Raw genomic sequence first — 26,564 nt, 5'->3', positions numbered from 1 at the left:
ACTGGACGAAGGAAAAACTGGCAATACGGAATTATTCCAACAAGTGAAAGAAAAACTCAAGGAAGTCGGTATCATGTGATGTTGGTGTTTACGTTTTACTGGGCATGCCTCATTGATTATTCTGGTTGATTATAGCGGCGCATGTAGACGCTCGATTGGAATATTCCTTTCCATGTATACCATTGCTTTCGGAAAAGTCATTGGGAAAGAGAAAAACTCTTCATGTAAACATGGCTAATGTAAATCATCTCTAAAAACACGCCGAAGTGGCAATGTTTACACAGCGCATGCTAGTTTTCTGGTTGAATTGATCAGTTCACTCAGAGCCGCTTTAAGACGAACGTATACTTTCAGAGATACTATTTAGTTAGTATTCCAAAGCTAGTAATTTCACCTTTGATCATTCAATGTTGACAGCGGGGAAAGAAGCAGGAACATGAAAGCTTTTTTTTTTTTTTCCCCGACACCACCGAGGAGGATTGTGTTTCTGTTTTTCCACCGTTTATTTGAAAGCTATCATTTCCAGGGATTCATCACTGGAAAAATGGTATTGATTCGCCCGCATGATAGATGGCCAGCACGGTGCCATCGACAGTTCTATTGATGGGGTTCGGGGGGGGGGGGCTTGTAGGCTTTGCATCTTATTACGCCTCGGTTAAACGATACACCTTTCACACAGGAGGTTTGCTCCTCATCCATGGCTATGTCTTAGTACCCACTTAGTGCTGGACTCTACCAGGTATCTCAGATCCGCAATTACTTTTTTTTTTATCACTCAAGATACCTGAAACCTTTGTCTCTGGAAATCAAACACACAATATAAAATTACAATGACGACAGGACTCTTGATGCAAATAACGGGATTTCTAGGAAGTTACAGTTTTTCTCCGGAAAAGCGTACATTTAAAGTGTAACCTTGGCTCCAGTTCACGTATTTGTACGCAAAAACGTTTGTTTCTATTCGCATACCTTTCCCCAAAACTTACCACTTCCACACTGAATGGGAGGAGAACTTCTTATCACTCAATCATGTCAGACATGATCAATGTGACATAATCTACAATGAATAAAACAGTGAAACAGGTCAAATATTTTTTGCCTGAAAATAGCCATAGTCAACCACAAAACAGTGACCATTTATTAGCTCATTATTAAATATTAATTAATGTAGAAAATACAAATGTTAGCAAGCTGACTTGTTAACCTCCAATTTGTTTACTGTCTTAAGAAATTATTTCAAATTGACTTGGTAGAAAAACAGAACCCCAAAACTTACCACTTCCACACTGAATGGGAGGAGAACTTCTTATCACTCGGCCATGTCAGACATGATCAGTGTGACATAATCTATAATGAGTAAAATAGTGAAACAGGTCAAATATTTTTGGACTAAAAATAGCCATAATGAACCACAAAACAATGACCATGTATTTACTAATTATTAAATATTAATTCATATATAAAATATAAACATTAGCAAGCTAGCAAGATAACTTGTTAACCTCCAATTTGTTTACTGTCTTAAGAAGTTATTTCAAATTGAGTGGGTAGAAAAACAGAAACCCAAAACCTACCACTTCCACACTGAATGGGAGGAGAACTTCTTATCACTCAATCATGTCAGACATGATCAGTGTGACATAATCTATAATGAGTAAAATAGTGAAACAGGTCAAATATTTTTGGACTGAAAATAGCCATAATCAACCACAAAACAGTGACCATTTATTAACTAATTATTAAATATTAATTAATGTATAAAATATAAATATTAGCAAGCTAGCAGGATAACTTGTTAACCTCCAATTTGTTTACTGTCTTAAGAAATTATTTCAAATTGAGCGGGTAGAAAGACAGAAACGCAAAACTTACCACTTCCACACTGAATAGGAGGAGAACTTCTTATCACTCAGCAAAATAGCCATAGTCAACAACAAAACAGTGGCCATTTATGAACTAATTATTACATTTTAATTAATATATGTAAAAATATGTATAATTTTTGCAATGAATCGTTGCCGGACATATTTTTATGTTCAGTGTGCTTTATACTGACTAATTAACCCTAATTAGACGGCCGGTCTGGTGTGTCCAAAGCATAGAGGCTTATAAAGGAAGACTAAGTCGTGCTGCGCCACGACCAGGAAGGTCAAATCTTAATGTAAATATATTTAAAAATGTAATAACCTTGTCTGGAAAGTTTGCTGTAGCATGAAAATGACTCATGTAAAGCCCTAAACCTGCCGCGTGTGCTGTAAAACTACCTCGCCTTGCTTACAAGTGCTATCTTTTATTTGACTGCGTAAATTTAGTGCATCTTAATCCAAGACGTTAAGCAATGTTCCCGTCTCCGTTTGTTTTACAGTAATACACAATTTAACCTTCAGAATAGCATTTGCAGGATCGTAACATTTGGAACAGGTGTAATTTTTCTAACAAACTCAAACCCTGCAATGTGACCCGATTTATCTCTTTTTCTTGTAATGCATCGTATTAATCTGCAGCGCCCGTTTATGATGCATTACCTCTGCAGGAACAATAACTCACGGAGAATACTCCTACAGTTTTTTTTTTTTTGTTTTTTTTTTTTAAATGTTGCACCTCTCAGCTGTGTTGTGGGTTCTTTGGGAGTTTGTCTTTGTTGCTCTTTGCTCAGGAAAGCGTGGACGCTTGGACTTTATGGAGAGTGAAATAGGCTCTTGTTGGTTAGCCGCTTGTAAACGTGACTTCCCGGCACTCGATTGCACTTTGTCGTCCATTTATAAGACTTTTTTTTTCTCTTTGTCTGATGGCTAAAAGAAAGGCACATCATTGTATTTTAAATGGTTGTATTTCTGGCATATCATATGTTGCCAAATGTGGCCCGCAGACACTAGTTTGAGGCCCCCGCCTTGATATGAAAGTTTAATGTTTGATATGGATGCTGTATGGTATCATGTACCCAGAAAAAATTATTACGTTTGATTCATGTTCATGTTAAAGGTTAAATAACTGTTAATAGTTATCCTCCCTATCCGTGTGGAAGTGGTAATTTTTTGGCTATTTAAGTTTAAAGGAAATAACTTGGAGGCTACCGTTTAGGTCGCTAGCTCTCTAGTTTGCGAGTTAGCATGTGTCTCAAGACCCTGCAGTTGCGCAATATGTTGTAAATAAAAAGAGTATAAATGTGACTAAAGTCGTGTTTTGTCATGTCTACAGGGCTCTAATAATGCTTTGTTCATTTTAATCTGAAAAAAAATAATTTGTCTACCCACCAACTATATGTGGTTTCTTAAGTTTTTATTATTTGCCGTTTTATTATCATTATTATATTTATTTATTACTGATTGATTGATTTTCTTTATTCTTGATTTATTTATTTTTCATCTTATTTTGTGCAGAAAAATAAAAATGAAGATATTTGAGAACAGTGGAATGTTTTATCAGAGCTTTTATTGTAGAAAATCCGAACCAAAGCACTGAAAAAGTTTGTATATTTTTCTGTTTTTAATAAATGCGTTTTTTTTGCCCAGACCCTAGCTCCAGTGGCCCCCAGGTAAATTGAGTTTGAGACCCCTGGTGTAAATAAATGACCTTAACTCCTATATGCCACATAGCTCCGTTTATTAATATCGATAATATGACTTATCGAGGTCAGATCTGGAATGAATTAAACAAGACTGAATTGACAAACTCATTTAACTTGTTCAACAGCGCCTCTGCTGGCTGCTGCTAAGTACTACACTCCAATTGGCCTCATTGCCTCAATCAACCAATTTGACAATTATACTCTAATTCCAATAATCTACATTCAATAAATTTGGCATTTATTATATCATTTTCTAATCTTCACGTTCCGTCTTTAGAAACTAAACCCGCAAAGCCCAGTGAAGACATTTTCTCTCTTTTTTCCTCTTTAGTGGTGAAGATAAATGAGCGCGGTCTAAATAATGCAGTAAAGTCTAATTCTCTTTGATTAGTAGTGAGTGAGATGATGGCGACCCAGCGAAATTGGTCATCAGCATAAATAACGAGCGAATGAACTGATAAAATGCAAAGTCCTCGCCCGTCATAAATCAAACGCAATCCAGCAGCCGTGGAAGTGGGCGGAATGAGAAGTCCGTGCTCCTATTAATTATGTTGCCTTGTGAGTGTGACAGCGTGATAAATCAGCGCTGAAAGGCCCTTCGCCGGCCCGGCCCGAGGAGTCGGACTGGCTGCAAATTGCTTTGTGTATGCTCCTAATTGTTTCTTAAATAAGCCACCTTTTTGAGGCAAGTGGGAGAGCTGAAGTCCACCAGGAAGGACCAGTGGGAGTTGCAGACACACAATCTCACGGATAATACTCCACTAATTCATCTCACTAAGTCTTTGTTATGGGGGGGGGGGGGGGGGGTGCAGAGTATCACAACTTAAATGTGTTACGGCGATATTAGAAATGACATTTTGTAGTGGTAATACTGGTAACGCTAATTGCTAATGCTATGATACTGTTGTCTTTCACCGTTTTGTGTTTATAAATATATATTTTAATATATAAGTCATGTTGTCTCGTGGTTGAATACAGCCTATTAGTATTTTTTAAGTATACATATATAAATACGTAAAAATAATAAAATAAAAAGTAAGAAAAATAAAATAAAAATTTAAAAAAGTATACTTATATAAGCATATTCGGAAATTTTCACAGAAATAAAGCATTTTTAAACATAAAAAAGATTCAATATACAGTATTCTACACTACACTCTTTAATTATTTAGTCCAGCTCAGCTAGCTAGCTCACTAGCTTATCCAGCTGGTTCACTAGCTTAGCTAGCTGGCTCACTAGTTTAGCTAGCTGGCTCACGAGCTCGGCTAGCTAGCTCACGAGCTCGGCGAGCTAGCTCACTGGCTCGGCTAGCTAGCTCACGAGCTCGGCTAGCTTAGCTCACAAGCACGGCTATCTTAGCTCACGAGCTCGGCTAGCTAGCTCACAAGCTCGGCTAGCTTAGCTCACGAGCTCAGCTAGCTTAGCTCACGAGCTCGGCTAGCTTAGCTCACGAGCTCGGCTAGCTTAGCTCACGAGCTCGAATAGCTAGCTCACGAGCTCGAATAGCTAGCTCATGAGCTCGGCTAGCGAGCTCACTAGCTCGGCTAGCTAGCGCACGAGCTTGGCTAGCTAGCGCACTAACTCAGAATGAACACATATGTGTTATATACAGCATTTTAAAAATAGCGATTTAAATATCAGATACCGATATTGACCAATATCACTTTTTAATGCTGATATCAGACCGATAATTATCGGACATCCCTAATAATAATAATAATAATAATATCATAGTTAACATGCAGAAATCGATATATTAATCTTATCAAATTTTATTGATTATCGAAGTTGATCCTTACCGTGATAAGTGAATTTCCACAAAGTATTAATTCCTGCTTTAGAACTCAAGTATTTTTTAATAAAAATAAAAATAAATAAAAAAAATGTTGTCCTTCTAAGTACATTTTAACATCATTGGAGTCACTGAGACATGAAATAACACCCCTACAGTCACCTTTACCTTCATATAAACTAGAGCCGTCGGTCGATTAAAATATTTAATTATGATTAATCACATTGTTGTGTGAGTTAATTCTGAATTAATTTGAAACTTTAAAGAAAAGTTACTGGCGAACCAACTAGTGGACCAGCATCAATATTGAGACCATGCTGGTGCTGGTCCGCCACTGTAGACCAGTATGGAAATGATGGTGGACCAGCATAGACCAGCACCGACCAGTCTAATTTCCATGCTGTTTTTTTTCCCAGCATGAATATTAGGAAGAATTGAATGAATTTTAGAGTTTCCTCTCTCGCTGTTTGCCGTTGGAGTGTACAGGTGTACTTAATGTTATGGCATTGCTGACAGGAAGTAGGCCAGGTGAGGGCTTGTCAGTAACAGTAGCTACTGTGTGTGTGTGTGTGTGTGTGTGTGTGTGTGTGTGTGTGTGTGTGCAGCTCGCGGCTGCTGTCAGCGTATTAATCACCAGTGATGTGTGCAGTAAAGGGATGGCTGCAGGAAATAAAGACACGGCGGCGGTGTCAGGTGCTACGCCCTGATGTGACTCCATCAGACAAGAGGCTCGGTATTGACAGGGTGAGGAAAGGAGGTGATGGAAGGTGCTGGTGAAAGAGGGGAGAAAGAGAGAGACGGCAATCACTCCTCCCCTCAGTCACCTTGTCTCTGACGCAATGTCATCAAAGTCCGCCGCCATTATTCCCGCGACCACTCGGCAGGGCCGTTATTTAAACTTAAACACGGAGCGGGGGCGCTCAATGTCAACGCAAGGACACACGAGACGGTATTAGCCACACGTTATTGTTCTGTATGCTCATGGGTCACTTGCAGACTCGAACGAATCTTTGTTCCTGACTCGTTTGGCAATAAAGAGTCACGACCATGCTAGGTAGCATTTACCATCCGCTTCTAGTGAGATGTAGCATTTTTGTTAGCTTTGCCTAATGTTTTCTATACAATTTCTATGCACTCAATTCATTTATATTTTGATTAATAGTTTCCGATTCCCTGCACGGCGGTTGAGTGGTTAGCGCCCAGTTCGATTCCACCCTCGGTCATATCTGTGTGGAATTTGCACGTTCTCCCCGTGCATGCGTGGGTTTTCTCCGGGTACTCCGGTTTCCTCCCACATTCCAAAAACATGCTAGGTTAATTGGACACAATTAGCGAGACGTTATTGTTCTGTATGCTCATGGATCACTTGCGACCTCGAACGAATCTTTGTTCCTGACTCGTTTGACAATAAAGAGTCACGACCATGCTAGGTAGCATTTACCATCCGCTTCTAGTGAGATGTAGCATTTTTGTTAGCTTAGCCTTAGCCTTGTATGGAAACATGTGATGAACTAGCTTAGCCTGTTTTCTATGCAATTTCTATGTTGGTGATTCCCTGCACGGCGGTCGAGCTAGGAGACCAGGGTTCAATTCCCCCCTCGGCCATCTCTGTGTGGAGTTTGCACATTCTCCCCGTGCATGCGTGGGTTTTCTCCGGTTTCCTCCCACATTCCAAAAACATGCTAGTTTAATTAGCGACTCCAAATTGTCCATACGTATGAATGTGAGTGTGAATGGTTGTTTGTCTATATGTGCCCTGTGATTGGCTGACCCCGCCTCTCGCCCGAAGACAGCTGGGATAGGCTCCAGCACCCCCCCCCCCCACAACCCTCGTGAGGATAAGCGGTTCGAAAATGAATGAATGAATGAATCACTCTTTATTATCAACTCCTATGAAGTTGGGTTCGGCAGCTGTTCTGAAGTCCTTCGTAGCACACGGGAGTGTGGCCAACCACAGCGGAGTGGGCGTGCCTGGAGGCGGGTTGTAGGTGAAATAATTTAAAACTGAAATACTGAAAAGAAATACGGAAATCCAGAATTATAAACCCAAGGAAATATTAATATTCATCTTAAAATCCAAACAAACGGCTTGTGTTCGGAATATACCACATTAGATGTAGAAGCTGCTTCAGTGAACAACTACAGCAAGAGCAAAGTGTCAACTTCTGGTGTCCCAGATGGTTCGATTCCTCTCCAACCCTCGGACCAACGCTCCCTGTCGTGAGATTTCCGGGATGTTTGGCGCTGATGATGTATAATGGAGGAACAAGAGTCTGGAATTTGCAGTTTATTGGCGATCATAAGCATGAAGCGCGGCGTGTAATCTCAGCGTACCGACGCCGCCATGTTCATCTGGGCGGCTAATAGCGCGCACGTTGTCGCAGCTGTTTAACACACACGCAAACATGTGGCGCCCTAAGTGACAGGATACGTCAGCCATTGTCTGGCAGATGAGAGCGTTCATAAATCAAAGTGACCCCTAGCTGAAGCCAAGCAGATGCAACACCTGGATATGGAAATCCCTGAGCGATGGAGGCCATAAATTTCAAGAGGAAGACCTTGGATTTAATAACCGTACGGACGTGTCGCTGCAAGCCATTTTGCTTTAATAGAAAAGACATTTTGGAGTGCTCGGCATCGGAAGGGTCGCATTGATCCGAAGCTAAAGTGCACCTAGCTTGGAGAGCTTGAGGTCGCAACATTAGCTATACCGGTACTACTTCATAATTCATTCTATAGTCATTTAGAGTAAAAAAAATTGTATTTTGCATGTTGATATTAGTATAAAGTTTGACATGAGCACCGATAAATAGATAAATTATCATCCTACATATTTTTTATTCCACTCAGATGTTGGCATCCTTACCTTTGAATCCATTTAAATTGAATTTTTTGTCCACTCAGGATGTTTATGGTTTATGTCTGCATATTCATTTCATACCAAATTGAAGGGGAAAAATGACCAATCAGGATAAAGCAGCAGTATCTGGCTGTTTGTTCAAGATAAGATAAGATAAGATATGCCTTTATTCGTCCCTCAGCGGCAGCAAGAGTACAGAATCAGCTAAGCAGTACAAAATACACAATATAAAAAAAACTATCACCTGTTTAAAACGTCCGCTTTTAACATACAGCCATATTTGTTGGATCACAAAGTATCCGTAGTAGAGCCTGGACAGTCCAAAGTTTCTCAAGAAAAGACGGTCATTTCTGAATGGTAACTAAGTTAGCATTTTAGCGTTAGATTTTCTACAATATCGTTAACGTGGAATTGTAAACAAATTTACAACCGAAGAAACACTTCCTGGGAAACGTTGCTAACATTGTAAAAAGAGAAAGAGAGCTCGGGGGAGCGCGGACAGCATATCCGGCTTAAGGAAGCCCGGCACTCTATGATGTCACAAAGAGACAGTGTTACCAAAAACTCAGTGAAACGGAGCGTTCAGAGCCATCCTAAACTTCTTTCAGGGCTGACTTGAAAATACGCAAACGTTGTTATCTGAAACTTTGGCATCGTTTAACACTCGTTTGACACAATAATAAAACATTTTAATACATTTATTGGTCAGAAAAGTGGAAAAAGCAGAATATGTCCACTTTGTTTGTGTACGGTTTAGTATGTTTTGTTGACTTTTGGACCATTCACATTATTTTCATCCACATATTTCCATATTATTTTCACATTATCCACATTATTTTAGTATTGTAGTCTCCAGTAGATGAACGGATACAAGCATCTAAAGACTTCCTGCTGGGAATGAAGATCCAAAGCATGAGCACCATCACAGCAACAAACATCCCTGACCGTCCAGTTGATTTGTGTGTGTCAGCAGGACGCTGCACCGAGGGGGGGTTGTTGGAGGGGTTTATGGTGGCCGCGTCTCAAACGTCCGTTCCCCTGGAGTAGCCCAGATGTTGCTCCCACCTCTCGTCATTAACTCTCGCACCGAGCTAGTAATTAGGTGCTCCTGGCGGCACAAGACAGATTCAGCATCAGACCAGATTTTCTCAACTGTCATTCTAATTACACGGACCAGGACAAGATGGATCAGTCGGGTGTATTAGTATCGATGTCGCTTCATCACGGCGACCTGGACCCTGAGCCACTCTCGACCGTGTCCGCGTGACAGTAAGAGGAATTACGTAGAAGTTGTCCAAGAACCAATGAGCGCTTGTCAAGACTGAGAAGTTATGAGTGTTGACGCTTGGTCAGATGTTTCATTTGAAAGTTATTGACTCCAAATATGGAAGGGTCCAACGGGATTCATTCATTTTCTACCGCTTTTTCCTCACAAGGGTCACGGGGGTGCTGGAGCCTATCCCAGTTGTCTTCGTCCGAGTGGTGGCCAGCCAATCACAGGGCACATATAGACAAACAACCATTCACACTCACATTCATAGTATTTACTGAGTCTTTTAAGCTTGCATAGTAGTTGGTTAATATTCTGCATCATACATTGGTAGTGTATTGTCTGGTTGATGCGGCATAATACTCTTACTGTAGTACTGTAGCTATATATGCAGTATATGTATTTACATTCCAGCAGCCATTTTTATTCATTCATTCATTCATTTCATGAGTGTCGCGGGGGTGCTGGAGCCTATCCCAGCTGTCTTGGGGTGAAAGGCGGGGTACACCCTGGACTAGTGCTCAGCCAATCACAGGGCACATATAGACAAACAACCATTCACACTCACATTCATAGTACTTACTGAGTCTTTTAAGCTTGCATAGTAGTTGGTTAATATTCTGCATCATACATTGGTAGTGTATTGTCTGGTTGATGCGGCATAATACTCTATAGCTATATAATACTCTGTAGTTGTATATGTATTTACATTCCAGCAGCCATTTTTATTCATTCATTCATTCATTTCATGAGTGTCGCGGGGGTGCTGGAGCCTGGAGCTGGGGGTGTAGTCAATTAAACAGACCGTTTGAGTCGGAAGCAGGAAGTCAATGAAAACCCTGCAGAAAGAGGTGCAGAATCTGGAAGATCTAGAAAGCTTTTGTGTGTAGCTGCTCTGTAGGAGTCCACAATTCGTGACAAAGCACCAAAAATGAGCATAATGGGTCCCCTTTAAGGAAAAGGGAAGCTGCCTATATCGATATCGGTGACAAAGTGCTGGCGAACGGGGCGATTTAGTTGCTAGATCTGGCAACATTCTGACCCATTGATGACATTCATTCATTCATTCATTTTCTACCGCTTTTTCCTCACGAGGGTCGCAGGGAGCTGGAGCCTATCCCAGCTGTCTTCGGGCGAGGGTACACCCTGGACTGGTCGCCAGCCAATCACAGGGCACATATAGACAAACAACCATTCACACTCACATTCATACCTATGGACAATTTTGGAATGTGGGAGGAAACCGGAGTACCCGGAGAAAACCCACGCATGCACGGGGAGAACACAAAGATGGCCGAGGGTGGGAATTGAACCCTGGTCTCCTAGCTGTGAGGTCTGCGCGCTAACCACTAGACCGCCGTGCCGCCCGCATTGATGACATATTTTCGTAAAATACAGACTAGTCACAAATCTAGCGACTTTTTCTGGTGTCTTTGGGGCGTTTTCTGGTATTTGGGGACTTGGGTATTTGGCCCGAAGTGTTTTCACTGAGCATCAGTGGATGCTGTTGACAGGTGTGCCCTGCCCAAAGGCAGTCGGTCACAACCCGGCAGCATACTGTGGCGCTGAACTTGTAGAGGCGCTTATTTTTAAATTAACAAACCAAAAATCAGGGCTGCACAGAGATGCCCGAGCGTGGAATCGAACCCTTGTCTCGTAGCTGTAAGGTCTGCGCGCTATCCAACGGGCTAAAAAACAAAATTAATAGCATCTTCTTATAACTTCGATATATCACCCGATGACCGCCTCCAAACTTCGCCAACCTCTTTGTTTCCGACCTTGGCATTTTGTCTCCGACGGCGATTATTGATCATTTTCTGGCTGCGGTGCCGTTCCTCGTTTGTCATGATTATTGCTGAATTTTGAAGCTGTCATGCGTGAGCACGGATCAATGACTCCGCCGCCTTTGTCGTATTGGCAGCGCAAACATCACTTCCTCTCTAAATGAGGCTATCCGCGACGGCGTCTCTATCTATTAGCTGTCCGTCTTAGCGGCCACTTGATCCTCGTCGAGGTCACTCTATATGTCACACATCTGATTAAAGCCTGACTTTTACATCGCATGAAGCTTGTGTGTATACTCCGTGTGGGTATGTTTACTAATATTGCATATATTCAAAAAGGCACAGGAGCGCGGTGATTGCCTCTCAAGGTCACTCCTCAAAGATAACAGGCTTTTCGGAATTACAACAAGAGGGGCCGGAATTCAATTTGAATTGCATTTATAATAGAACGCGGTTGACAATCCAATTGCTCAAGTGTCAAATATCCCGTGTAATAAGGTCGGACCTGTCAGAGTGATTAATGAATTGTCACAGGCAAAGGAAGCAGCATTGCTGGTAGCACCCGCCAGCGTCTGACCATCCATCTCCACGGGGACGATGTGATTTGTACCTGTAGGCAGACCCATTGTGGCGGCGCCTATTGGACACCTATCCCGACCGTATTCCCGTCGGCCGACTGAGCGGCTCTGACAGGCGGATTCCTTTTCTTTTCAATGTATTAAAAGGCACTTTCCCGCTTTGACAGCGCGCTGTGTTCTGCCACCTTCTCGCCGGGCCTTCACACTACTGTGGGCAAGCCACTGCATCTTGACAGACCACTGTCACTTCCCATCATGCTCTTGGGCCGATCGCGCTCTCTCCTTCCCTTCTAAGCACGCAGACCCACTTTCCGAGCGGCGCAATTATTTTTTTGACAAGCCATCCATCAGCTTTAACTTTAAAGCACTTTTTTTTTTTCCCACCGATGCCCGTTGTTGCACTTCTCTGCCTTTTACGGCGGCGGGAGAAAATGATGGCGGACATTCACACCGGCTGCTCGTGTAAATCCACTTTCTTTATTAGGCCATTTCTGATGAATTATTTGTTGGGAGCAACATGCCCTTGTCGGCTCTAATTAAGAGGTCCGGGAAAGTCAGGCTGCTTGGAAATTTGCCGCTTTTTCGAAGGGAATTGGACTCGCATTCGGTGAGATCATTAAAACAATTCCGTCAGTTCCGGCCAGGGACAAAAAGCCGCTATATGAAGTTTGGAGGAGAGCTGGAAAGGAGTTATGGAAAAATACATGAAGCATAAATACACATCTTAACAGGTCTGATATTGTCTTTATTCATGCTTGAACAATGTCGGTGCCAGCAACCCATGCAGTGGTTTGTACAGGTAAATCAGGGTTTAATAAAAGCATCACCATGTTGGAATGAATGAATATCTCCCATTGGGAAAATGTCCAAAAGGAGTAGGAAGAAGCAAAGCTTATTAAATCCTACCCCTCCATCTGGTACTTTTACAATCAGTAACTGTTACATTTGTTCACTTCCTGCTTTCCTAATATAGTTGAAGGTTTTTATTTTTTTATTTTAATTTTTTGGAGTGGTATGTCCGCAACGCATCCTTTTTTTAATATTGTGTGCGATAGTAAATAATTTAATTTAATTTAATTTAATTTAATTTAATTTAATTTAATTTAATTTAATTTAATTTAATTTAACATGGAGGTGATATGAGCATCCAATGACATAATGGGTACCATAGGAGGTGTCAATATATTGTCAATATGAGTTAGTGTGTTCTCTGTAGGCGGAGAACACATTTGTTCACTTCCTGCTTTCCTAATATAGTTTAAGGTTTTTTTTGTTGTTTTTTTTTTTTTTTTTTAAATTTTGTGATTTTTTGTCCTGTAGGCTCAGGAGTGGTATGTCCGCAATCCTTTTTTTTATATTGTGTGCGATAGTAAATAATAAAATAAATAATTTAATTTAATTTAATTTAATTTAATTTAATTTAATTTAATTTAATTTAATTTAATTTAATTTAATTTAATTTAATTTAATTTAATTTAATTTAAAAAGTGTTTCAAATGTAGTTCTTCCCTGAGATCATATTTCTCCTCTCTTGTAGAGAAGTATTGGATGACATTTTTAGCTAATTGCTTATTTTTAGCCTTATGCATTATTTTAGCTGTTTGAAGATGAACTATATCAGCAAGTTGAAGTATTTGTGATTTTAGAAATAAGGAGTTAGTATGTTCTCTGTAGGCGGCATTATGAATTATCCTTACTGACCTTTTTTGCAGTACATTTAGCAAGTGAAGATTGCTTTTATACGTACTTACACAATGAGTAAGATATGGTAGAACCAGAGAGCAATAAATAATGTGGAGTGATTTCTGAAGTTGAAGTATTTATGATTTTAGAAATAAGGAGTTAGTGTGTTCTCCGTAGGCGGTGTTATGAATTATCCTTTTCATCATGAAAATTGTACATTTTGAGTATATTTTGTGGAATGAATTAATAACAACATTGCTGTATTAAAAACTACTTGGACATGCGTGCTGTTGAGTCAAGGTTCAAGAGGCCAAGACTTCAAAAAGACGATCCTTTACCAGCGGTGTGTCACACCGCCGTGATGGAGTCCAAATGCTGCGTGGTCTCCATGTGAAAAGTCGCATGCGGCTGAAGGTATGCCGACTTCTTTGGACGTGTGCTTTCTCTCATCTGGGCTCCAAACTAGCATGCCGCTAATAACAACACCAGATATTAATCGCCGGCCGGTGCGAAACAATTAAGAGTCGGCGAACGACTCATTTGTTGTGACGTGTTTTGGCCTCTTTGCTTCGTTTATAGATCGCTCGCATCCATTCACACGCGGGTGTGCATTTTTAAAAAATACCGTTAAGTTCATCATACTGCATGTACCTGAAGAGGGATGATGAAAGTGGCCATGCGCTTCATTCGCTGAAAGGATGAAGTTCACTTCCTGTTTTTTTTCGCGGCATCATTTTTAAAAGGTAAAAACGATGACAGGATGAAACAAGCACACCGAAATTCTCATTCTCACAATTCTCATATTTTGGAAGCACACCATACAGTACATACAGAATCTGCGCTATTTAATCTCTTTTAGAGAATAATAAAAAAAAAAAGGTCAGCTGGGAGCGAGAGCTTTTTTCACTCCCTTCTTTCGCAGCTGAGAATGATGGGCCCGGCTTTTCCAAGGCAGCCCATTTGTCTGTCAGAGCTGTGAGCAGAGAGGGTGATTTAGCTGCCGTCACATGAAGCTCATGTTCGCTTGATGATACCGCACGCCGAGGTATGGGGAGAATTTGTCACCTGGAGCTTTGACAGCAAGATAATTGCTGATACTTAGCAGAATAATAGGATCCAGGCATTAACGACCGCACCGCCTTGTAGGGATATTTGTTGCTTAGCCTGCACTCATGTAGCCCGGATCATTCAAGTCAATTACAGCTTTACATACGAATCAAATATTCTTTTCGCTCGTCTTCGCCGTGTCATGGAACCCAGTGGTCAATCAGCAGGACTTGCGACAGCAAGGGTTTAATAAAAGCATCACCATGTTGTAATGAATGAATGAATGAGTGCATCCCATAATCAGTTCCCAGTTCCACATGTCCAAAAGGAGTAGGGAGAAGCAAAGCTTATTAAATCCTACCCCTCCATCTGGTACTTTTACAATCAGTAACTGTTACATTTGTTCACTTCCTGCTTTCCTAATATAGTTTAAAGGTTTTTTTTTTTTATTTTATTTTTTGTCCTGTAGGCTCAGGAGTGGTATGTCCGCAACGCATCCTTTTTTTTTATATTGTGTGCGATAGTAAATAATTTAATTTAATTTAATTTAATTTAATTTAATTTAATTTAATTTAATTTAATTTAATTTAATTTAATTTAATTTAATTTAATTTAATTTAATTTAATTTAATTTAATTTAACGAAGTAGGAGGTGATATGAGCATCCTGTCATTGGATGCTTGCGATAGCAAGCGCCTTCGTACAAGGTCCATCAGAGCCAATATAGACCATTTTTGAGCACAGCAGGAACCGGATGTCTCCACACAAGTTGGAGTCAGGGCTCATTTCTTGGTTTTTATCGTGCAAGAGTTAAAGACACAATGGTTAAAAGTTTGGATTTTTGTGTATTTTTTTCCCCTTTATGACAGCTTAGTTTTCCTCTGTTAATCGTTCATGCCCTTATTTTGTATTCACTTCCTGTGTTGCTTCCGTTTCTTATTTTCTGTTGTCAATTTAGTTCAGGTGCGCGTTCCCTTGGTTGTCGGTTCATTGCCATGTTTTGAGTTGGACTCGCTAGTGCGTCGTTTTGCTGCATTGGGAAATTTGGCTTGAATTTTGACTAAAATTTTGACATTTGCCTTCATTGACGTAATTGGCTAATTTTGGGCAATTAGCTTAAAAATGGACATTTTCCACCATTGGCATATTGGGGGACCATTGGTCTGGTTAGATGTTCTTCGTTGTCAGGATGTTTGACGCCAATTTTGACATTTTTCTTCTTTTGTGGTTGCTCTGTGATATGTTTTACATGGTCCTCAAATATAACCCCCCAAAAAAACTTTGGGGGATTTCTGAGATTTGGCAGGAAATGTTGTCTCCTAGACGACTAGTAGATGGATGAGCTGGGAAAAGTGACAGAAACTTCATCAAAATTAGCTCATCCTGGGTCAAGGAGGACTTGCAGATCCTTCGATGGTGTCAACCAAGGAGGGCTGCCCAAAGTCGAGGTTGGCAGAACCAAACCGTCAGTAGCTTGGAGTTTGACCAACCATCAAGGGTCTGGGTGTCCACTTTCAGTTCATTTTTCCTTTATGGCACCTCTGCAATACGGCAATAATGTTGTCCATGTTCTCCGAATAAGAAGTCCTCAAGGCCCTGTCGTGGTCCCACTCTTCTTCTAACCAGACCTAATGAGGGCATGATTTTAGTAGTCTCCAGCATGCAGCCCGGCATTAGCGATTAGGTCAGTGGAACGGCCGTCAGCCCCGGCTGAAAGTGATGGATGAGTGGCGGAATGAGTTTCTGCCCCACCGCTATTGTGAAATCTTTTCATTGTCACTGACGGTGAGGGGCGGCGGGGGTGTCTATGAAGGGGGACTGACAAATGAGGGGAGCAAGTGTCGCAAAAACCCTGCTGAGACGTCAAGTATTGATCAAAGCAAGTTCCTCACTCCTGTCCCCCCCCAAAAAATGACGTGCTCTCTACTCGTAGTCCAATACAGTAGTAGTAGTCATCCTTAAAAAATGGTTGGCAAGTGGTGGTGATGGTGGGGGGGGGCAAGTGTTACTGTGATGAATGTGTCACCTCCATCTGCTTTCAGCATATGTGATAAATATCTGGACTCATGTCTGACCTCCTGCACTTAGCAGACACATCTCTCACGTCAGCAATCGCCAATCGGGAGTAGTAGCAGTGCTTTTGTCGACCAATCAAACGACATTTGTCCCTCCCCATCTGTAGACATACACTTTACATACAGATAGTCATCATGGATATGACTATCATATCAATTTGGGACTGTTTATGAATAATTATACACAGGATTCAATGTATTTTAATGGGTCAAATACAATATATACAGTACAAGGCATTAAGACGCATTCATATTGTGACTGTAGAATTTTACACTTGTTGCATTGATGTTTGGTGAGACACACAAGCACCAGACTTGATTGCCGGAACAACAGGTTTTTATTGCAGGTTTGAATTAGCTCACAAGAGCGTAAAAATAATAATAATAATTATGAGAGTAGCAACACGGTGGTCGAGTGGTTAGAATGCAGACGTCACAGCTAGGAGACCAGGGTTCAATTCCACCCTCGGCCATCTCTGTGTGGAGTTTGCATGTCCTCCACGTGCATGCTAATTAGCGACTCCAAATTATCCATAGGTATGAATGTGAGTGTGAATGGTTGTTTGTCTATATGCGCCCTGTGATTGGCTCGCCACCAGTCACCAGGGTGTACCCCGCCTCTCGCCCGAAGACAGCTGGGATAGGCTCCAGCACCCCTGCGACCCTCGTGAGGAAAAGCAGTAGAAAATGAAGGAATGAAATACAAGGCATTAAGACGCATTCAAATTGTGACTGTAGGATTCTACACTCGTCACTAGATGTCCGTAATGTTGCATTACTTTGAATACTTTGTCCCTCTTTGAACAAGACATGTTGAAGGCTTGTTGATAGCAGAGTGAAAATATTCCATTCCTAACAGAGTAATATTTTTCACTCATGAAATCCAAAATTGTGTCATTTGACGTTTTTGGGCACATTGTCAGGAGTGGAATACTTTGTCCCTTCTTTGAACAAGACATGTTGAAGGCTTGTTGATAGCAGAGGGAAAATATTCCATTCCTAACAAAATAATATTTTTCATTCATGAAATCCAAAATTGTGTCATTTGACGTTTTTGGTCACATTTTTAGGAGTGGAATACTTTGTCCCTACTTTGAACAAGACATGTTGAAGGCTTGTTGGTAGCAGAGGGAAAATATTCCATTCCTAACAAAATAATATTTTTCACTCATGAAATCCAAAATTGTGTCATTTGACGTTTTTGGTCACATTGTTAGGAGTGGAATACTTTGTCCCTCCTTGAAGGCTTGTTGATAGCAGAGGGAAAATATTCCATTCCTAACAAAATAATATTTTTCACTCATGAAATCCAAAATCGTGTCATTTGACGTTTTTGGTCACATTGTTAGGAGTGGAATACTTTGTCCCTCCTTGAAGGCTTGTTGATAGCAGAGGGAAAATATTCCATTCCTAACAAAATAATATTTTTCACTCATGAAATCCAAAATTGTGTCATTTGACGTTTTTGGTCACATTGTTAGGAGTGGAATACTTTGTCCCTCCTCGAAGGCTTGTTGATAGCAGAGGGAAAATATTCCATTCCTATCAAAATAATATTTTTCACTCATGAAATCCAAAATCGTGTTATTTGGCTTTTTTGGTCACATTGTTAGGAGTGGAATACTTTGTCCATCCTTGAAGGCTTGTTGGTAGCAGAAGGAAAATATTCCATTCCTAATAAAATAATATTTTTCACTCATGAAATCCAAAATTGTGTCATTTGGTAAACCCGAATATATAGAAAGTACTTATTTTCTTATCTGAGTATCAGCGTGTTAAATTAGCCAACGGATCTGAGTGGACTGGTTGTTTCCGCACTTCCTGCAATTGATTGTTTCCCGAGTGAGCACAAAGAAGGGTAAGCATGCGTATTATTCACACGGCTTCTTCTTTATTCCTTCCCCGTCTGCGGCGTTGCCGTCTGACCTTGCAGCTTGCGCCCCACCCCCCCCCCCCCCCATCCATCTTGGGCTGTTTAGCCGTTTCGCTGGATACATACTGGCCAGATTAACACAATTCATCACCGCAATCATCCTCCATTCATCACCCTTCCCAATGAATGTTTTGACGTCCAGTTAATTTTCTGCTGATGATTTATCAAATTATAATTACCATACTCTGAAGGAGTCATTCGTTATCTTGATAAATGATAATGATGCCAAAGTGGATTGAATTTTAAGTAAGTTCTCTCTGATGGTAACATATGCATTATGGTGAGTAATGTCCTGCAATTTTTGTCCCCTGCGGCACCGGGAACGAGTCGGAATGGATCTTTTGTGACGTCGGCAGGTTACTCAAGTACTAATTTGCTTTGGTAGTTTGTTTGTTTTTGAAGTAAGCGTGATGCGTTCACTGCACTTTGCATAACCGATTGTATGGTTTTTCGTCAGAATGACTACACGTCATCTCACCGGTTGTTGATGTTGTTTGGCAATTAATTAGTACAGTGTTGTCACGGGTCAAACGGTCAGTTTGCTCTCGGCGGTTTGATGTCGGGTTGCCGTCGGTGCACATGGCGTGATTGATAAAGTCTTTTAAGCAGCGTTTTTGCATTCGGTTCTTAAAAACATGTCCCGTCCTGTAGAAGACGGTATGGTTGTGGGCAACCTAAGACCCCCTGAGAACTTAAAAGGAACCGTTAAACCCCACACATAGTCATAATGGAGGTTTTCCTGCATCCGCACCGCCGCATCCCGGATAGTCGGAGGTGCATAAAAACAAAGACTTGATTACAGGAGGGGGGAGAAAAACGCTTAATCCCAGCTTGACATGTCAAGCGAACAACACTGGCTTTGAAGTGACAATCTTTTCAGAACCCCCCCTCGGCTCATTGCACAGTAAAGACCACCTCATACCAAAACGGAAGAGGGCGGGTTCACAGATGGTTAATGATGAGTTTAAGGGCACTTTAACCTGTCAGAGATCAGCTAGCAGACATTCCTCGCAGCAAAATAGAGATATGAATCGATCAAAGTAATTCTGCAGAGTGCTGCGGTCAGCTCGAGCAGTGATTTTCAACCACTGTGCCGCGGCACACTTTTTATATTTAACATTTATTAATCATCATTTGCAAATATTATGTCAATAGCCATTATGTCAATAGTATACATTTGGTTTATTTGCTCAAACGGAAAGAACTGAACAGGGATGGAATATTCCTTTAACCCAGGGGTCTCTAACACGCGGCCCACGGGCCAAATGTGGCCCGCAGGACACTACTTTGAGACCCCCGAATTGATATGAAAGTTTAATGTTAGCGCGGCCCGCACAAGTTTGATATGGATGCTGTATGGTATCATGTACACAGAAAAAATTATTACGTTTGATTCATGTTCATGTTAAAGGTTAAATAACTGTTAATAGTTATCCTCCCTATCCGTGTGGAAGTGGTAAGTTTGTGGCTATTTAAGTTGAAAGGAAATAACTTGAAGGCTACCGTTTAGGTCGCTAGCGCTCTAGTTTGCGAGTTAGCATGTGTCTCAAGACGCTGCAGTTGCGCAATATGTTGTAAATAAAAAGAGTATAAATGTGACTATAGTCGTGTTTTGTCATGTCTACAGGGCTCTAATAATGCTTTGTTCATTTTAATCTGAAAAAAATAATTTGTCTACCCACCAACTATATGTGGTTTCTTAAGTTTTTATTATTTGCCGTTTTTTATTATTATTATTATATTTATTACTGATTGATTGATTTTCTTTATTCTTGATTTATTTATTTTTCATCTTATTTTGTGCAGAAAAATAAAAATGAAGATATTTGAGAACAGTGGAATGTTTTATCAGAGCTTTTATTGTAGAAAATCAGAACCAAAGCACTGAAAAAGTTTGTATATTTTTCTGTTTTTAACAAATGCGTTTTTTTTTTTGTTTGTTTTTTTTGCTTTAACCAATCCGTTTGAGGTATCTTGTACCGGCTCAAACGGAAAGTTGTCAGGGTGCGTTCTTCTTCTTCGTGGTGTTTTTCTTCGTCAGTTGTTTATTGGCGGTTGGCAAGCAGCTTTCTGTGAAACACTCGGGGAAGCCGGTATCACGTGATGTTGATGTTTACGTTTTACTGGGCATGCCCTATTGACTATTGTTTGATTTTCATGACGAATGTAGACAAGAGATTGGAATATTCGTTTTTATGGATACCATTGTTTCCCAAAAGGTCATTCGGAAAGAGAAAAAGTGGTAAAGACCGGCATAGCAATGTAATATTGGTGCGTTTGGCAACACCTACCTTGTTCCTCTGATCGACTTATTGATGCACGTGTGAGATCGTGGTGACATTTTGTAACATTTTTTTTTCCAATGTAAAAAAAACGTGTCGTGGCTTAAAAAAAGGTTGAAAAACACTTTGACGAGAATCTTTCAGTTTGGCTTCTTTATCGCCCTCAAACAAAAGTCCTAATCCCCTTGATCAGCGACTGTGAACAACGAGCCGGCGGTAAACACAAATGCACCTGCGAGGACAATGTCTTTGTCGTTCGGCACGCAGAAAAAAAAAATGCACACAAGGCAGCTGGAAACCTTTTAATTAGTGCTAATTACCTTAGCTGAGAAACAGTCAGGGAGGCTTTAAGGGATTTGTGTCAGCGCGTGAGAGATCAAAGATTGAGGTGGTCACGTTTTTTTTTTTTTTAAAACTTGTGCTGAGTCAAAAACTAATAAGGAGGGTGATAATGGGACCCGGGAGGGTAACAACCCAGGTGGCGGTGTCTTTAATCCCCACAAAGACGAAAAAGCAACCCCTGGTTCAACCTGTTTGTCGCTAACTAGGTTCCATTCACAGCTGCTGTTTCTATTTGAAAGATAAGCACGCGAGCGTGGCTTCAACCTGTCAGGCCAACAAGTTAAATCTTATGATTACATGAGCCAGAGGGGTCAGATGAATTTCCAGTCACAAGCCATCAAGTCAGCCCGACGGTGACGGTGTCTTGCAAAGTTCTTTTCCGCAGCTTAAAGTCGGGTCCCCCTTTCACATCCAATTCACCGTCACATTCTTACCTACCGGCAACCTCTGCTGAGCTCCGGTCATTAATCAAAGTGGAGTGCTGTCCTGACCTCAGCCACCAATCCCCCACCCCCCACCTCCCTCTCTCCCGTACTCCGCCCCCCCCCACCAACCCGTCTTATACCCCCACAACTCCCTTTGAAGTGCGGTGTCCTCTGCGGCATGAGGAAATCATTTGCTGCCTGATTCAATGAGCCGTCAGTTGAGCTGGCCGACCTAATGACATGTGAGAATATTAACCTTCTACCACCAAGAGCGCTTCTTTCTGGGAAGCAGTCTATTATTCATCCAAGGTTTCGCTCTCGGACCCGATTTCAGCGGGCGGCTTCACATCGATAAGCCTGTCAAGCGTACCGTTGTTATATAGGAATTTATCACAGTGGCGGTTGCTCAATCTGTCTGCATAATCGGATTTTTTTTTTTTTTTGTTGACATGACAACGTAAACCTCAACCAAACCTGATTGTCTGCATGCTCTGTACGGGTGTGGACAGAAGCGGCGATATACCGTCAACTCTCGATATTAGCATCCTCTTATTCGTCCACCGAAAGGCTTCTGGAAAATTACCTTACTTATTACCTTACATTAGTCCCGATATCCTGGACATCTGAGAGCATAGATCAGGGGTCTCAAACATGCGGCCCGCGGGCCAAATGTGGGCCGCAGGACACTAGTTTGAGGCCCCCGCCTTGATATTGCGGCACCGCGCAAGTTTGATATGGATGTTGTATGGTATCATGTACCCAGAAAAAATTATTACGTTTGATTCATGTTCATGTTAAAGGTTAAATAACTGTTAATAGTTATCCTCCCTATCCGTGTGGAAGTGGTAAGTTTTTTGGCTATTTAAGTTTAAAGGAAATAACTCGAAGGCTACCGTTTAGGTGGCTAGCTCTCGAGTTTGCGAGTTAGCATGTGTCTGAAGACCCCGCAGTTGCGCAATATGTTGTAAATAAAAAGAGTATAAATGTGACTATAGTCGTGTTTTGTCATGTCTACAGGGCTCTAATAATGCTTTGTTCATTTTAATCTGAAAAAAATCATTTGTTTACCCACCAACTATATGTGGTTTCTTAAGTTTTTATTATTATTATTATTATATTTGTTTATTTATTACTGATTGATTGATTTTCTTTATTTTTGATTTGTTTTTATTTTTCATCTTATTTTGTGAAGAAAAATAAAAAGTAAGATATTTGAGAACAGTGGAATGTTTTATCAGAGCTTTTATTGTAGAAAATTGGAACCAAAGCAAAGTTTTTTTTAATTTTTTTGTTTTTAATAAACACTTTTTTTTTTGTTTTTTTTTTAGAAAACCTGATGCGGCCCAGTCTCAACCAGACCCGAGCTCCAGTGGCCCCCAGGTAAATTGAGTTTGAGACCCCTGGTACAGGTGATAAACGTTGATGACACCGCGGCGGATATACGTATCATATTAATCAAATGCTGTTATCGTGAGAGGAAGTATTTATTCGGCGCACCTCCCGACCTAAAATAGTTGAAATGGTGATAAACGTCGGCGACAGTTGGCAGAATCTCCTTTTACGGACCGTGAATGGGTCTTAACCAAAACCGAAAACAACAATGGCAGCCATATTTGTGACTCATCACTGGAAATACGTACTTTTAAAGTACGCTAATGTCCAATATTATTCGTTGAATTACACGGATACTACACGTTGGTCCATGTGAACCATTGTTTTCTGTCATTTTGTGGGTGCAAACCAACCCCAAGTCCTAAGTATGGACTGCCCAACCGCCCTTTCAGATGTTCCCAACATGACCTCTAACGCCTTTGACTCGCCCGCATACATGATGGCAGTCAGGAATCACGGCCTCCTCCCTCCTTGTCACATACAGTAGTGAAGAAGTCCGGACTGATGCGCGGCGCCATCTGAAGTGACAAGTGATGAAAAAGTGTTTTGGCATGTTATGTGCCTCGTGGTGCTGGCATTCGTACCCCACGGTCACAGGTTGAGGACATGCGACCTGAAATGCATGCAAACTAATGGCCGGCGTGATTGACAGCTCCGACGATGAGCTCCAAGTGTTGGCCCCTTGTCAGCAGGAGTTTATCAATCGGCACGTCTACATATGCGCTCATCTATCGATCCATCCATCTCTGTCCGCCCGTCTTTGCATCACTGTAGCCGTCTCGTGGCATTCGGGGCGGTCGCCTGACAAGAACGTCCATTTGCAAGCCGTTCACCTTGAACACGGGATTGACACGTATGGCAACGTCATTTTTCTGCAATGTGTACAGGACAAAATCAATCAGGGAAAAAAAAATACTACAAATGTCGATGTTTTATGCTAGGAGTCCACTGGGCCGGCGCCAGTTGGTGCCAGTTGGTGCCAGTTCGGGCCAAAGATTATGCGATTGGCGCGTAGCGGCTAGCTGTGGCGCCGAATTAATGTTCGCTCGGCATGTTGCCATGTTGCCGTTATTAGCGAGCCGCTATGTGCCGATCACATAATTTTTGGCACCAACTGGCACCAACTGGTGTCGGCCCAGTGGACTCCTAGCATCATTGTTGCAACTTGGCTCGTGCCATTACATTCCAGTGGATTCCAATAGATGGCTTTTTTGTGACTAGAACTAGAAATAGAATTTTAAAATTTGAAATTTTCTTGCCACCAAACTCAATTTTTGCCACTACAAGCCAGTTGGGAGGCAGTTTGAGCCACTGCACGCCACTAGGCACCTTATTGGCGACACTAGGCACCACAGCAAATTACATTGGCACCATCTGGTGCCGGCCCAGTGGACTCCCAGCATCATTGGCGCAACTTGGCTCGCGCCATTACATTCCAGTGGATTCCAATAGACGGCTTTTTTGCAACTAGACTCTAGAACTAGAATTTTAAAATTTTTAATTTTCCTGCCACCAAACTCAATTTCTGCCCCCGTTACGGGCCACCATGAGCCAGTTGGGAGGCAGTTTGAGCCACCGCACGCCACTAAGCACCTTATTGGCGACACTAGGCACCGCAGCAAATTGCATTGGCGCCAACTGGCACCAACTGGCGCCGGCCCAGTGGACTCCTAGCATCATTGGCTCAACTTGGCTCGTGCCATTACATTCCAGTGGATTCCAATAGGCGGCTTTTCTGTGACTAGACGAAGATTTTAAATTTTGAAATTTTCTTGCCACCGAACTCAATTTTTGGCATTGTTAAGGGCCACCACGAGCCAGTTGGGAGGCAGTTTGAGCCACCGCACGCCACTAAGCACCTTATTGGCGACACTAGGCACCACAGCAAATTGCATTGGCGCCAACTGGCACCAACTGGCACCGGCCCAGTGGACTCCTAGCATCATTGGCTCAACTTGGCTTGCGCCATTACATTCCAGTGGATTCCAATAGGCGGCTTTTTTGTGACTAGACTCTAGACTAAACGAAGATTTGAAATTTTGAAATTTTCTTGCCACCAAACTCAATTTTTGCCCCCATTACGGGCCACAACAAGCCAGTTGGGAGGCAGTTTGAGCCACCGCACGCCACTAAGCACCTTATTGGCGACACTAGGCACCACAGCAAATTGCATTGGCGCGAACTGGCACCAACTGGCACCAGCCCAGTGGACTCCTAGCATCATTGGCTCAACTTGGCTCGTGCCATTACATTCCAGTGGATTCCATTGGGCAGCTTTTTTGTGACTAGAAATTTAGAAATTTTCTGGCCACCAAACTAAATTTTTGCCATCGTTACGGGCCACCACGAGCCAGTTGGGAGGCAGTTTGAGCCACTGCATGTTTGACAGAAATGTTAGCATTTTTTTTGCCTATCCCCATGATGAAGATACCTTACTGAAAGTGACCCAAAACACATTTTTGCAGTGCATTTTTTTCAACAAAAAGTAATTTTTTTTCTGAATTCTAGCATCAAACCTCTTACATTCATTCATTACCAGGCCTCGGTCATTAATAGATGACTTGTTAGACTTTGCAGCTTTGGTCCCCATTGGGACTGACTTGCCCGCAATGAGCGTTTTGCTATCAAAGCCTGGGGTTAATTGCAGCACGTACACGGGGCACTGCCCCTCCTGATAAGGTTGGGCAGCAGAGATGCTTAGTGATTAGAGGACAGAACCAGCTAGCTATAGAGGATAAGAAGCCTCCTCAGATCTCAGGGGGAGGAAAAAAAAGGGTGCAAGTCTTCAGGGGATGCAGCGAAACAAGATTGTACCTGTGAGGGCGGGGGGGGGGGGGTAGATGCTGGCTGTTGCCCCCAGGTTATTATTACCGTTAGGACACAACACACACACATACATGCTTTGTCCTTATCAATGTCTATGAGATAATAGGACCACTATGATGTCATCTACTCAAAGCTGAGCATCAGAGGCTACAAAGAGTACGTGAAGATAGAATTAATAAAACGCGATGACATAATAACTCCATCTCATTTGCATAATCAGCGTTATTCCGCCGACATACGTGTAAATCATCACGTTCGACACCGATTTATGATCATTTCAACTTTAAACCCGTTTGCTCCCACGGCGGAGAATTTAGCTGATTAAATCACCGGGTGCACACAGCGGTGGTGACACGAAAACAACAATTAATAAGCTAACCCCCCCCCCCCCGCCCCCGCTCCGTTTTAGGCCGCCTAACAACACCGTGCAGCAAAAAGAAAAACACCTAATCAGACAGGTGAAAAGGAACTTGTCAGCGGCAAGGCAGTTAATGATTGTGCTTCCTCAAATAATAGCCTTCACTGTAATGAATAAGTGCCGTATCTCCAATAAACATCTCCATGAAAAACACACAAAGTGGACACAACATGGGTGTTAGTACATTTTGTAGAACAAATACCACCATGTGTTACAGGAGGTGTATTTAGTTGTGGACTCCTATAGAGCAGCTACACACAATAACCAGCACAAAAAGCTTTATATTGG

General features: G+C 41.7%; 1 long non-coding RNA gene across 1 annotated transcript in view; it reads left to right on the top strand.

Moving 5' to 3' along the window:
- Positions 1-26,564, top strand: part of LOC131109877 (uncharacterized) — a 127,036-nt gene that overhangs the window by 66,308 nt on the left and 34,164 nt on the right. Inside the window, exon 3 of the long non-coding RNA XR_013625764.1 lies at positions 22,969-23,020. This is a non-coding gene — a long non-coding RNA (uncharacterized LOC131109877). The remainder of the gene's footprint in view (positions 1-22,968; positions 23,021-26,564) is intronic.

This window comes from Doryrhamphus excisus, unplaced genomic scaffold (assembly GCF_037039965.1).
Source record: "Doryrhamphus excisus strain RoL-2023G ecotype Guam unplaced genomic scaffold, RoL_Dexc_Guam_v1.1 HiC_scaffold_24, whole genome shotgun sequence".
Lineage (NCBI taxonomy): Eukaryota > Metazoa > Chordata > Actinopteri > Syngnathiformes > Syngnathidae > Doryrhamphus > Doryrhamphus excisus.
This window is presented reverse-complemented; position numbering and strand designations above follow the sequence as displayed.